The sequence below is a fragment of the Ceratotherium simum genome, chromosome 21 (assembly GCF_057802395.1).
Source record: "Ceratotherium simum simum isolate JZ-2026a chromosome 21, ASM5780239v1, whole genome shotgun sequence".
In the NCBI taxonomy this organism is placed as follows: Eukaryota; Metazoa; Chordata; class Mammalia; order Perissodactyla; family Rhinocerotidae; genus Ceratotherium; species Ceratotherium simum.
In genome coordinates, this window is record NC_141920.1 from 40,617,911 (window position 1) to 40,629,450 (window position 11,540).

The 11,540-nt window shown below is 34.8% G+C and overlaps 1 protein-coding gene across 1 annotated transcript in view; it reads right to left on the reverse strand.

Moving 5' to 3' along the window:
• SEL1L2 (SEL1L2 adaptor subunit of SYVN1 ubiquitin ligase) overlaps positions 1 to 10,938 on the reverse strand; it is a 79,534-nt gene extending 68,596 nt beyond the window's left edge. The window contains exon 1 of the mRNA XM_087444924.1: positions 10,776 to 10,938. The gene's annotated coding sequence lies outside the window, so the exon portion shown is untranslated. The remainder of the gene's footprint in view (positions 1 to 10,775) is intronic.
• Positions 10,939 to 11,540: the final 602 nt, after the last annotated feature.

The window sequence follows — 11,540 nt, forward strand, 5'->3', positions numbered from 1 at the left end:
CTGACTCCAGAGTCTGTGTTCATACTGCTTCTCACAGCTACATAATATGCAGAATCATGCAATAAACACAAAGTTACTACCAGTTGATGAAAAATTTGGAAAACAGGTCCAAAATACATTTTTTAAAAATAAATTTACTGTAATTTAAGTATTTTAAACAACAGGTTGTTTATTTAAAGTAATATCTCATTTATCTGACATTATTGAGAAATGTGTTTCATGTAAATCATTTTTCCCATTAGATGAGTCATATCCTTTTTTATTTTGACTATTTTCTGATGGAGATACATCTAAAAAGTATACAATATATTCCTCCACCTTCCCCAACAGAAGATAATGAGCATGATTTAAACCTGGTCTTGATGATTCAGAGCAACATTATGCACACCTGACAGTATCCAGTCTGGTTGGTTTGGACATGATTATATAAGAACACAGTGCCTGTGGGAGGCCTTGGATAATGGGAAGCCCGTCAGTAATGAGTGAGAGCAGAAGGGGCAAGAGAAACACGGCAACATGCTGAAAGAGAAAGATGGTGACTGCTGATTGACACTTAGCTGCACTTGCTACTGTATACCACTCTAGGTTACTGTTTCCCAAAGGGTACATAAGATAATTTTAAGTGGTACACACACAAACTAAAATTTTGATGGTTAACACGTTTAAAATATATTCATATGTAGATTCTGTTTGTGGAAGTGATACTAACTTCAATCTTTCTTTAAAAAGTTAATCATGAAATATTTCAGACATATTTAAAAAATCCAGAGGGAGGGAGGAGGGCAAAAGGGGTAATTAGGCACATGAGTGTGGTGATGAGTTGTAATTAGTATTTGGGTGGTGAACATGATGTAATCTGTGCAGAAATAGACGTATAACGATGTACACCTGAAATTTATACAATGTTATAAACCAATGTTACTGAAATAAACAAAAAAATAAATAAATAAGAATAACAATAGCTAACTATATTAACGGCTTAGTATGTACCAGGCACTACTATTCTAGGTGCTTCATGTGCATTCACTAGGCCACTTGTATTTCCCTTTTTATAAAATATCTGCTCATTAAAAAATCCAGAAAATAAAATATACCTCACCATAACCCCTCCCCACCACACACACAATTTAACAGATGGTAACATTTTACCTTGTTTGTTTTAGTTATCTCTTTAAGAAAACAGACACATCCTAATGTTGCAGACACACCCAAAACCTCTTCTCAACATCCTTTCCCTTTGCTCTCTCTTCAGAGGTAGCTATTGTCCTGAAGTTGCTATGTAGCTCTTTTACTACATATATGCATCCAATATTATTTCTATACTTTATATAAATAGCACCATACTGTATTTACTTTGCAACTTGCTTTTTTACTTTTTGAGATTTATCCATCTGGATACAAGTAGGCCTCATTCATTCATTTTAACCAGTGCCAATTGTCTGGTCAAAATTCTTTGGATGAATAGATAGTTTATTTATTCATTCCTCTATTATTTATCCTACCCATTCCACGGACATTAGGTTTTTCCACTTCTATGTTACCAAAAGCACTTCTGCAATGTAAATCTTTGCACACATTTTCTTATAAAGATGTATGAGAATTTCTCTAGGATACATTTCTAAAAGTACATGTGCCAAGTGTGGGGCATATGCATCTTAAACTTTACTAGATATTACCACACTGCTCTTCAAAGAGGTTGTACCAAACTTACGCTCTCACCAATGATGTATAAAGGTTCTCGTTTCTTCAAATTCTGGATCACTCATAAAGTTATCTGAACTTTCTGTTTTGCCATCTGTGTGAAATGATAAATCTTTGCTATCAAATTTGCATTTCTGCAATTACTAGTGAAGTTAAGTGTATTTATTGTCCTTTGGTTGTTTTCTTCTTTTAAGAAGTACCTATTTGTATCCTTTGTTCAGTTTTCTATTTGGTTTTCCTGTTGGTTTGTAGGTGTTCCTTATATAACCCAATGCTAATTCTTCATTGACTGTATTTGTTGCAATGCCTTCTTCTAGTGTGTGGGGCTTTTTTCCCCTAGTTTGTAATAAAAAAATACCTATTAAATTTTTAAATTTTAAGGTAGTTAACTTTATGAATTTTGCCATTATGGTTTTACTTTTGTCTTTTCTAAGAATTCCCTTCTTATGCCAATATCATAATGTTTTTTTCTAAAATTATTAAGGCTTTTATATTCATATTTAGGTCTTTAATCCACTTGGAATTCATTTTTGTGTATGAGGCGAGGATGGGATCTGATCTTAATCTTCTTCCAAAGGAGAATCAATGGCCTGCATACAATCTGTTTATCCTTTCCCAACTGACTTGTAATTTCATATACCAAATTCCCCTGTATATATCGGGCAGATTCTAGACTCTGCTATTTTTCAATCTGTCAATATCATACTGTTTATACAAATACCATTTTATAGTAAGAATCTGGTGGGGCAAGTTCCATATCTCATTCTACTCCAGAAGAATCTTGGCTATCTTTGGACTTGTTTTCATATATACTTTTAAAATTAGTTTGTCAAATTCCATGAAAACCCTTTTGGGAAATTTTTAAACTAATTTGATAATAAATGGCATCTTAGAATTTTGATTCTTCCTATTCATAAACATAATAACTTCATTTATTCAGGTCTTTTCTATATTCTTCAATAAAGTTTTATGCTTTTCGTCTTCTTAAACATCTTGTATATCTTTTGTTAGATTTATTCTTAGGTACCTTTTAGTTTTTATTGCTATTTTAAATAATATTTTAGTAATTTCATTTTTATTTGTTTTTTATATCATATACAGAAATGAGATTTATTTTTAAATTAATTTTTAAATCCAGCAACTTGGCCAAACTTTATTAATTCTCATGGTTTAATAGATTTTCCTAAATTTTTCAATGTAGACATCATGTCATGCTGGTGAACTGTTCCTCTGAACACTATATGATGACGCTTTCTCCCTATTAATGCCTTTACCTTGAAGTCTATTTTGTCTGAAACCAATATCAGCTTTCTTTTGCTTAATATTTCCTGGGATATTGTTTCTATCAATTTACTTTCAGTCTTTTTGTGTCATGTGTTAAGTATATCCCTTGCAAACAGCATATATCCGAGTATAATATTTTTATTTTAATCTAAGTGTCTCTGTCCTTCAATCATATTTTCTTTCTGGGCTGCATTCAGGGCAATTTCTTCTGCTCTTTCTCTAGTTCATTAATGTTCTTTCCCACAGTATCTAATCTTCTGTTTAACTCATCCATTCACTTTTAATTTAAATGAACACACTTTTCATTTTTTTTTTTAGTTCTATTTGGTTCTTTTACACAGCCACCTATTCCTTTTTCATGATGCCTTGTCTTTTTTTATGGTTTCCTTTTTTATTTTATTTTAGTTTTTGTGTGTGTGTGTGAAGAAGGTAGCCCTCAGCTAACATCTGTTGCCAATCCTCCTCTTTTTGCTGAGAAAGATTGGCCCTGGGCTAACATCTGTGCCCATCTTCCTCTACTTTATATGTGGGACACCTGCCACAGCATGGCTTGATAAGTGGTGCATAGGTCTACACCTGGAATCTGAACTCGTGAACCCTGGGCCGCTGAAGAGGAGTGCGTGAACTTAACCACTACGTCACCAGGCCAGCACTTCTCATGGTTTCTTAACCATTTTAAAATATATTTATTCCATAGTTTTTTTTCACATTATTGTTCTACTATATCAAGACTATGCCTTATGTTGTGCGCATGTGTGTGAGGGGTACGTGTATGTGCAAACTGAGTAGATTTTTTTTATCTTGGTGCATTTTATAAAATTTTCTTGTAAGTTCATCCCCAACAAGGCTTTTTATGGAGGGATTGTGGAAATATTTCTCCAAAGTGGTTTTGTGTTGCTCTGTCAAGTTTCCAGACTTACCTTATTGATGGAAGGAAATTTTTATGTGTTAGCATATTGGCTTGAAAGTGTTCACCAAAAAACCAGGTGGCATAAATTCAAATTCAAATCCGTATAAGGTACAGGGCTGTGGTGCAGGTTTTTCCAGAGAGATGATTTTCCCTGCGAGACCCTAAGTGGTGGAAGATCTTCTTTGATATTTGCCTATACTGGTGGGTGGTTTGTTTGTTTGTTTCTCCTAATCTCCCCTTTCACTGCATGCACAGCTCTATGAGACTCCTAGATTTATTCATAGCTCTTCATCCCAATTCCCTTGTCAAAAATCCTAATGTCTTTTTGATTTTCCCAGCCTGGGATTTAAAATCCAAGGCTCATCCATTACCAGCTCTGATCATAGCTAGCCAAAACACCAACTCACATGCTTATTTTTCATTATTTCTAACACCTGGAGATTTCAGTTTCTTGTGAACCCAGCTCTGTATTAAAAAAAAGAAGAAGAAAAAGAAAAAAGTGTTTTGGTATACTTTAGTCATCATTTTTAGGTATTTGTAGCAGCAGGATTTTCAAATTGGGTTAGCCCACCATTTTGCTAGAATGAGAGATCTTTAGTAATTTTCTTTTAAAATAAACTTATTTACATAAAACTTGTGTTGATCTAAAGAAAAACTTTCGGTAAGTAATAAGAAAGGTATTAAATGGTATGCAGTTTGGGTTCCCTGATAAGCAGACTCTAAGAGTTCAGGGTGTTTATAAAGAAGTACCCTTGGGAACCACACCTGGGGAAGAAGTTGGACTGTGCAGAGAGAGAAACTGTGATGGAAGCCCAATGAAATCCTTGGCCTGACCCCACAGGTTGCTCTGGAGCTAAAATAGCTCTTCTAACTCATCCCAAGTTAGTCTGAGATGGTCAGGCCTTTATGCTCCTGAATTGATTAGTCATTGGAAGTGGGCTGCCCCATGGAGGAGGCATAAACTTGGGCTATGTAGCTCAGTGTACCTGAGACAGTCCCTGAAGGGACTGCTGCTGAAGGCTGTCTGCAAACTGCACTCCCAGCAATTGTGCAACAAGTCCTTCACTGAAGGGGAGATCTGAATGGCACTTCACAGTGTTCCCCACATATATTCCAAAAGTCAATAAAATGGGATATAAGTGATAAACTTAGCCCAGCTGGTCACAGACCCCAGAAGCAAGAAAAAAGAATGCCAAGACTGGCTTAAAGCAAGATTCCAAGACACCCCCCTCCAACCAAGAACACAGTAGTGATCTTGTCTGATCACCAAAATTAATGATGATTAATTCCAAGAAATGCCAGGAAGGACCTGGTCAAGAAGGACATAGAAGACAGTGTTCTAGTTGCCTGCAAGAATCGGCTCCATTGTTCCCAAAGCATAATTAATTATTGATTTGTCTTGCTAACAATTTAATAAAGACTCAATTAGACTCAATTCTGACTCAGACAGAAGAATTAGTTGTTGAAGTTATAGTGATAAGATACCCTGAGAGGAAATGAACATTCTATTTAAAAAAAATATAATGGATGTGAAAGGATTGCATTCAACTGTAAAACACTATTCAAATGAACTCTAAAAATGTAAGGCTTTATTATTTTTATGTAGCACCTATACTGCAGTATATTGTAAAGAATGCTGAACTTGGAGTCAGACAATCTAAGTTTACATCCTAGCTCTATATAGGAAGAATTCAACTCAATTTAATTCAGCAAAATATTTATTTGTATTAACTACGCGATGCCAGATACAATGCCAGGCACAGATTTTGCCGTGAAGTAATGGGAGTACAAATGCTATTGGTTATATTTGAGAAATTCTGGGTAAAGGGACAAGTGGTAAAGGACTGAAAATGGGTAAATAGTTCCTCTGTTTTCAAGATGTGGAGAAATATATTCATATTCTAGAAACAGCTTGATGTTAATCTCTTTAATTTCTTGAACAGATTATTACACATGGTTTGTGAGCTTTGAGATAAGGAGATGATCATTAAGAATTAGGAAGTGTTTTTGAAAATGTTAGGTTAAATCTCATTTCTCTTTTCTTAAGGACTAGTGAGTCTGGGGACTCGCATTTATATAGAACACCTATATCCTATCTTTTATGATATCCTGTGCACAAAATATTGAAATGGGAACTGAATGAGAATAGAGTTGAACAAGGTTTTTAGGCAGGTTAATAATCATGTGTAACTCATATTCCTTGTTCATTCCACAGCTTGTGAAGTTCAAACCCTCCCACTAGGGAAGGTTACTTCTCCGTGGCTTCTTGGCTTCTTCTACTTTCTTAACTTCTGATTCCATACATACTATTCCCGGGCTGTCTCATATCGACCTACAGTGCAACTCAGCCTCTCTTTGAGTTGTGCCAAAAGAAGATTCACTCTTACAAAGCATGTATGAGGAACGTAGATTTTTACCAAAGATTTCGTAGAGCAGAATGAGAAGATGATTAATTCCAAGAACAAAAACAACTTTAACGGTCATCTTAGGCATCACTGATTTAAAAATATCAGTTGGGTTCCTGCAACTTGGAGTTTTACTGGTTTCTCAAGTTAGCACAGCCAACACCCTCTTACTGGCTCCTTATATCCACTCTTTCCCTATTTTTTCTCCCGTTCTCTTTTCTTCTTTCTCTTGCAAAAGTAAAATGACAAAATTCTTCTCCCTGGCTCTGCAGTGCAATTTCTTTCCACCCTTAAATACTTGGAATCAGCTTACACCAGGCTTCTGTGGGAGTTGGAGGTGGGGTAGCAGGAAGGATGTTTACCTACCTTCTATCCACAAATGCTTATCAAGGCATCTTCCCAAACAAGGGAAGTGCACACTGTACAAGGCATTCTGGTAAATAAAATTGTATTTTCTCAACCTCATCACATGTAGATTTTTATCAAGTTGATCAGTGGGTAAATATACCTCTAGAGATTTATGGTGGATTATTGTGGGCTCTAGGCTCTAAATTTGGCCCTGTCTTACTAACTTCTCTAACAGGAACGTGGGTAAAAGATTAGAAGGCATGCTTGACAAAAATTTTAATGACAGAAAACAGGGAGAGAATAGCTGATGAATTGACATAATCAATAGGTTGGAGTAATAGCCCCAAATAAACACAATGAAATTGAATAGACATAAATGTAAAATCTTACACTTAGATTCAAAAATTTAGATGAACACATAGGATTAGAAGATACTTGGCTGTGATGGTCAATTTTATGTGTCTACTTGACTAGGCTACAGTCCTCAGTTATTAAATCAAACACTAATCTAGTTATTGCTGTGAGGGTATTTTGTAGATGTGATGAAAACCATAAACAGATGACTTTAAGTAAGGGAGATTATCCCAGATAACCTGGGTTGGCTTGATTCAAGCAATTGAAAGGCTTTAAGAATGGAACTGGGGTTTCCTTGAGGAAGAAAAAAAATCCACCTGTGAACGGTAGCTTCGGCTCCTGCTGAAAGTTCCAGCCTGCCTTTCCTGACAAACTATCCTCCAGATTTTGGACTTGCCCAGCCAGCTCTCACAACCACGTAAGCCAATCTCTTGCAATAACTCTTTTAATATATATTTTCTACCGGTTCCTTTTTCTGCTTGAAACCTGACTGATATACTGGCTTACTACTTTTAAGTGAGAAAAGATTTCAATTTGCTCTAAATTTGTCATGCATCATCACTGTGAATGGGTGCCAAAAACAACTAACAGGATCTTAGAAACAACATGCATGAGCCACAGTATTCAGTGAGGTAGAGAAACAGCTCCATTATAGGAGTCTGCAGTGGGATTGTTACGTTCAGCTCCAGCTGCCATAATTTACACCGACTACACTAAGATCACTGTCGGGAAGTGATTTTGGTTTAATCTAAGTTAAGAACTTTATAAGAAAGAGATGTATTAAATAACGTCACAGGCTGCCTTATATGATATAGTGTGCTTAGTCACAGGTATTTAAGTAGGAGCTGGTGTCATCCGCCAGGAATATCTGATGAAAGATAGACTAGATGACCTCTAAAGTTCCCTAATTAATTCCAAGATTCTATATTTTACTTTTAATAAATATGCTTCTATTGCATGCCACTAAAAGCCCTCATTCTTTTTCGTTCATGCCATTTAATTTCCCTTGTCTGGAAAACCCAGCTTGTTGAATGTCTTCTGAATGCATTTCTAGATCCATTCCCTCCTGCTCTGTGCCCTGGGACACTGAACCATATGGACTGCATCAATGGACTCCCTTCCCCTGCAGCTTCTGGTTAGGTTTGACTGAAAGGCACCAGCAGGAAGTATGAAGGGTAGGAAGAGAGTGAGGTAGGAGTGATTATTCTCTGGCTCCCCATCTGGGTTGCTGCAGGTTGGCTTTCTTCCTTGACCTAAGGTCATAGTTCTGTCAGACAGATATATACCTCTTCTCCACATACCTCTTGCTTTCTTGCTCAGCATTCCAATAGCCACTACTGCTCTGTGGCCCTTTAGGCCTACAGGTGGTGATGCCACTGCTGTTACTAGCCTGGGGGGTACTTTGTGGTTTCCCAACATCCTGTCTACACTTATAGAAATAGACCTTTTATTAAACTTTTCTCAAATGACTCAATTTAAATGTGCCAATTATTTCCTGTCAAAACCTTGCCTGATACTTCAGGTAACACACATGCCAACATTTTTATGTCATATCTAGAGCCAACTCTTTAACTGAGCAGTGAACCAGTATTTGGGGGTAAATGTGGGGAAAAATACTCTTAGAATATTAAGATTAAAAAAATTTAAAAGTCTTTGTCAAAGCAAGACTCATAAAAAAAAGTAGAGACCCAGGATCCATAAGAGTCCTTCCAGCTCCAAAACGAACCTCTCTCTCCTCTGGAATCCCTTGGTTCTCAATTTCTATCTATTGGCCTTATTAGCAATAATCACTTTTCTGTATTTATTTCTCTCAGAAGGAAACATTTTCTAGTTTATGTAAATCTTGATGAATGGATATTATGGCTATTATAAGTCAGGGCTTCTCAAATGTCCTTGGAACATCTAAATAGGCAGTGACGAATGCATGTATACTCCCTAGATGTGTGGAGGACAGGAAGACATTTCTTTGAAGTGTTAGGTTTGATAATTCAAAATGTGTATTTTGAAATCTACTGCATACCTTATAGCTGTTAGTTCTAAAACAAAAATGTTTCTAATTATTTACTATTATTTATTTCCCTAAAAACCTTCAAGTAAATTTAGTGCTCAGGAAATCACAGCTGTTTATCATACAGTTCAATATTTGCCCAAAACCATTTTGAGAAGCATGGAATTAAAATTTCTTGATATTATCAGCTTATTTTTGTGAGAAGCATATGGCATAATGGCTAAGAGCTAGAGGACTCTGGCACCAGACTACCTAGTTCAAATCCTAGTTTCCCTACTAAAGATTAGCTTTGTGATGCTAAGGAAATTACTTCTCTGTGCTACAGGTTTCACATCTTAAAAAGTGGAGATAATATAACCTATCTTAAATTGGGTAAAGCACTTAAAACAATATGGAACATGCTCAACTAGCTTATTATTTATTATTATTAGGCATAATATAACCACTTCCATATAGGGGAAAGAATCTCATTTGAAAGGTGACATTATTTACTCTTTTAAACAGCAGAAGCTCTCTTAAACAACCTCTACCTACCTTATTTGCCAAATTAATCCATGCTTTTCATTTCTTCTATCCAGCTTACTTACTGATCTCCACAGCACACTGAATGCCTGCAGGTAGTGAGATTCTCAGAAGTACATGCACTTCTGTTTCCACCCCTTGTACGCTTACCAAGAATCAGGAGTGCTTGTTCTCAAACCTGTTAGTACCAGTTGTACTGTCATTATAATTACAGAATTTAATTAAACAATATGTAAGATGATTAAATATAAGTGCAAAAAGAAAATGTGTTTCTATGTAAAGTAATTGAAATACTATGAAAAAGCTTGATAAAGGAGAGCCACTAAAAATTATCCAATTTAACTGTAGGTGAAGCATCTATACTCAAGGGGGGAAAAGTCTGCAAATATCTGAAAGGATTCTGCCCGCAGATTGCTCCATAAATGTCTTTAGTTCTTTGTTTCCTTAAAAACCTGAGATGGCGAATCATAGATGATGCAGTTTGAGTGTGGTTTTTTACTAGCAACGCCAATCAGGAGACTAATGCTAAATAAAAAAGCAAGTCATGTTTCTATGTTAAAAAACGGTCAAATGAATGTTTCAATGTATATGATTTAGATTTAAAATAAATTTAAGATATGTACATATCATTTTTATAATGCCATTAAAAACTGATAATTTTTCTCTGCCAAAGAAGTTTCCCTCTGTTAAATAATACATTAATAAAATAGAAATTCATACATATCTGTTAGAAATGGGAAGCTTTCATGCATTAGACTGAAATCAAATGTTGAAAATGATTCTTAAATTTTATAATTGAGCACCAGTTAACTCCTGCACACAGAATCTATGGAGACATTGTTTATATTTTCCAGACCCTTTTGCATCCAGAGAAACCCATTAACTAATCAAATGTGTCTTTACTAGGGATGCTTCTGGATTGCCAAACTAGGAAAAAAAGGGGCACTGTGTTAATTTTGGTTTTCTTTAAAGTGTGAAGGTTTCTACTAGCAGAATAGCTGATAAATGTTTTATCACATAATTTTGGAGATTTTTTATCCATGAATCCTAATTATCATCTTTGCTTATTATCATCAGCACAAATTCTGAATCTAAGATGAGGAGTAGAAGCTGACAAAATTTAAGGCTTTTGTGTGTATAAATATTTATGACTATATCCCATGACTTTTCAGAAAGTAGCTCTAAAATTTGATTTCAGATTACATTGTCATTTTTAACTTACATGCGAGGGAATTCTACTTACAATGATTTTTATTTCTTTTCAAGAGAGCTTTATTTTGAATTCCTTTTATTCTTAATTTATGTTGATTCTTCTTTTTTTCTAAGAGATTTTCTCTTTTATTGATTACTTTATTCAATTTTCTTCGTTCCAATGTATGTGATAAAAATTGTTTGATTTCATTCACTGATACCTAAAAGAAAAAGATTTTTGCTCATTTTTTTATATGTAACTTTTTAAAATGAAACAATAGGAAAGTAAAAAAATCATCTATTCATGGCAAAAATACTAGTTCAATGCAAACACTCTAATTCCTGCTTTTTTCAAATCAAAATGATAGATGACTTACTTCTCTTCAAGAATTCATATCTTTTATGAATAAAAGCCTTTGTAAACCTACTACATTGTCATCTGAACTGCAGAGCCAAGCATTAAAACCTAAATGTTATAAATAAATTTAACCAGTTTAACCAATTTTACTCTTCTATTGGTGAGTTGTCATGATAATATCAATTGAGTGAGCTAAAAAAAAAATGAAGATGTTAGTATTGCCTTACACATCACAACAAATTTATAATCGGTGGAAAGTATAGAGAATCTTGTGACTGGTTAAAAGAAAAATGTAAAAAAATGTTTTCCAAAATACTTTCTAGAAGTTATATAATTAATCTATTTTAACTAGGGAGAGGGATTTGGAGGGATAGGTTTTGAGTAATAGAAAATAATGCATATTTTAAGAGAAAACTTAAAAGCTTTATGGGTATACATATTCATGATTTACATATATAG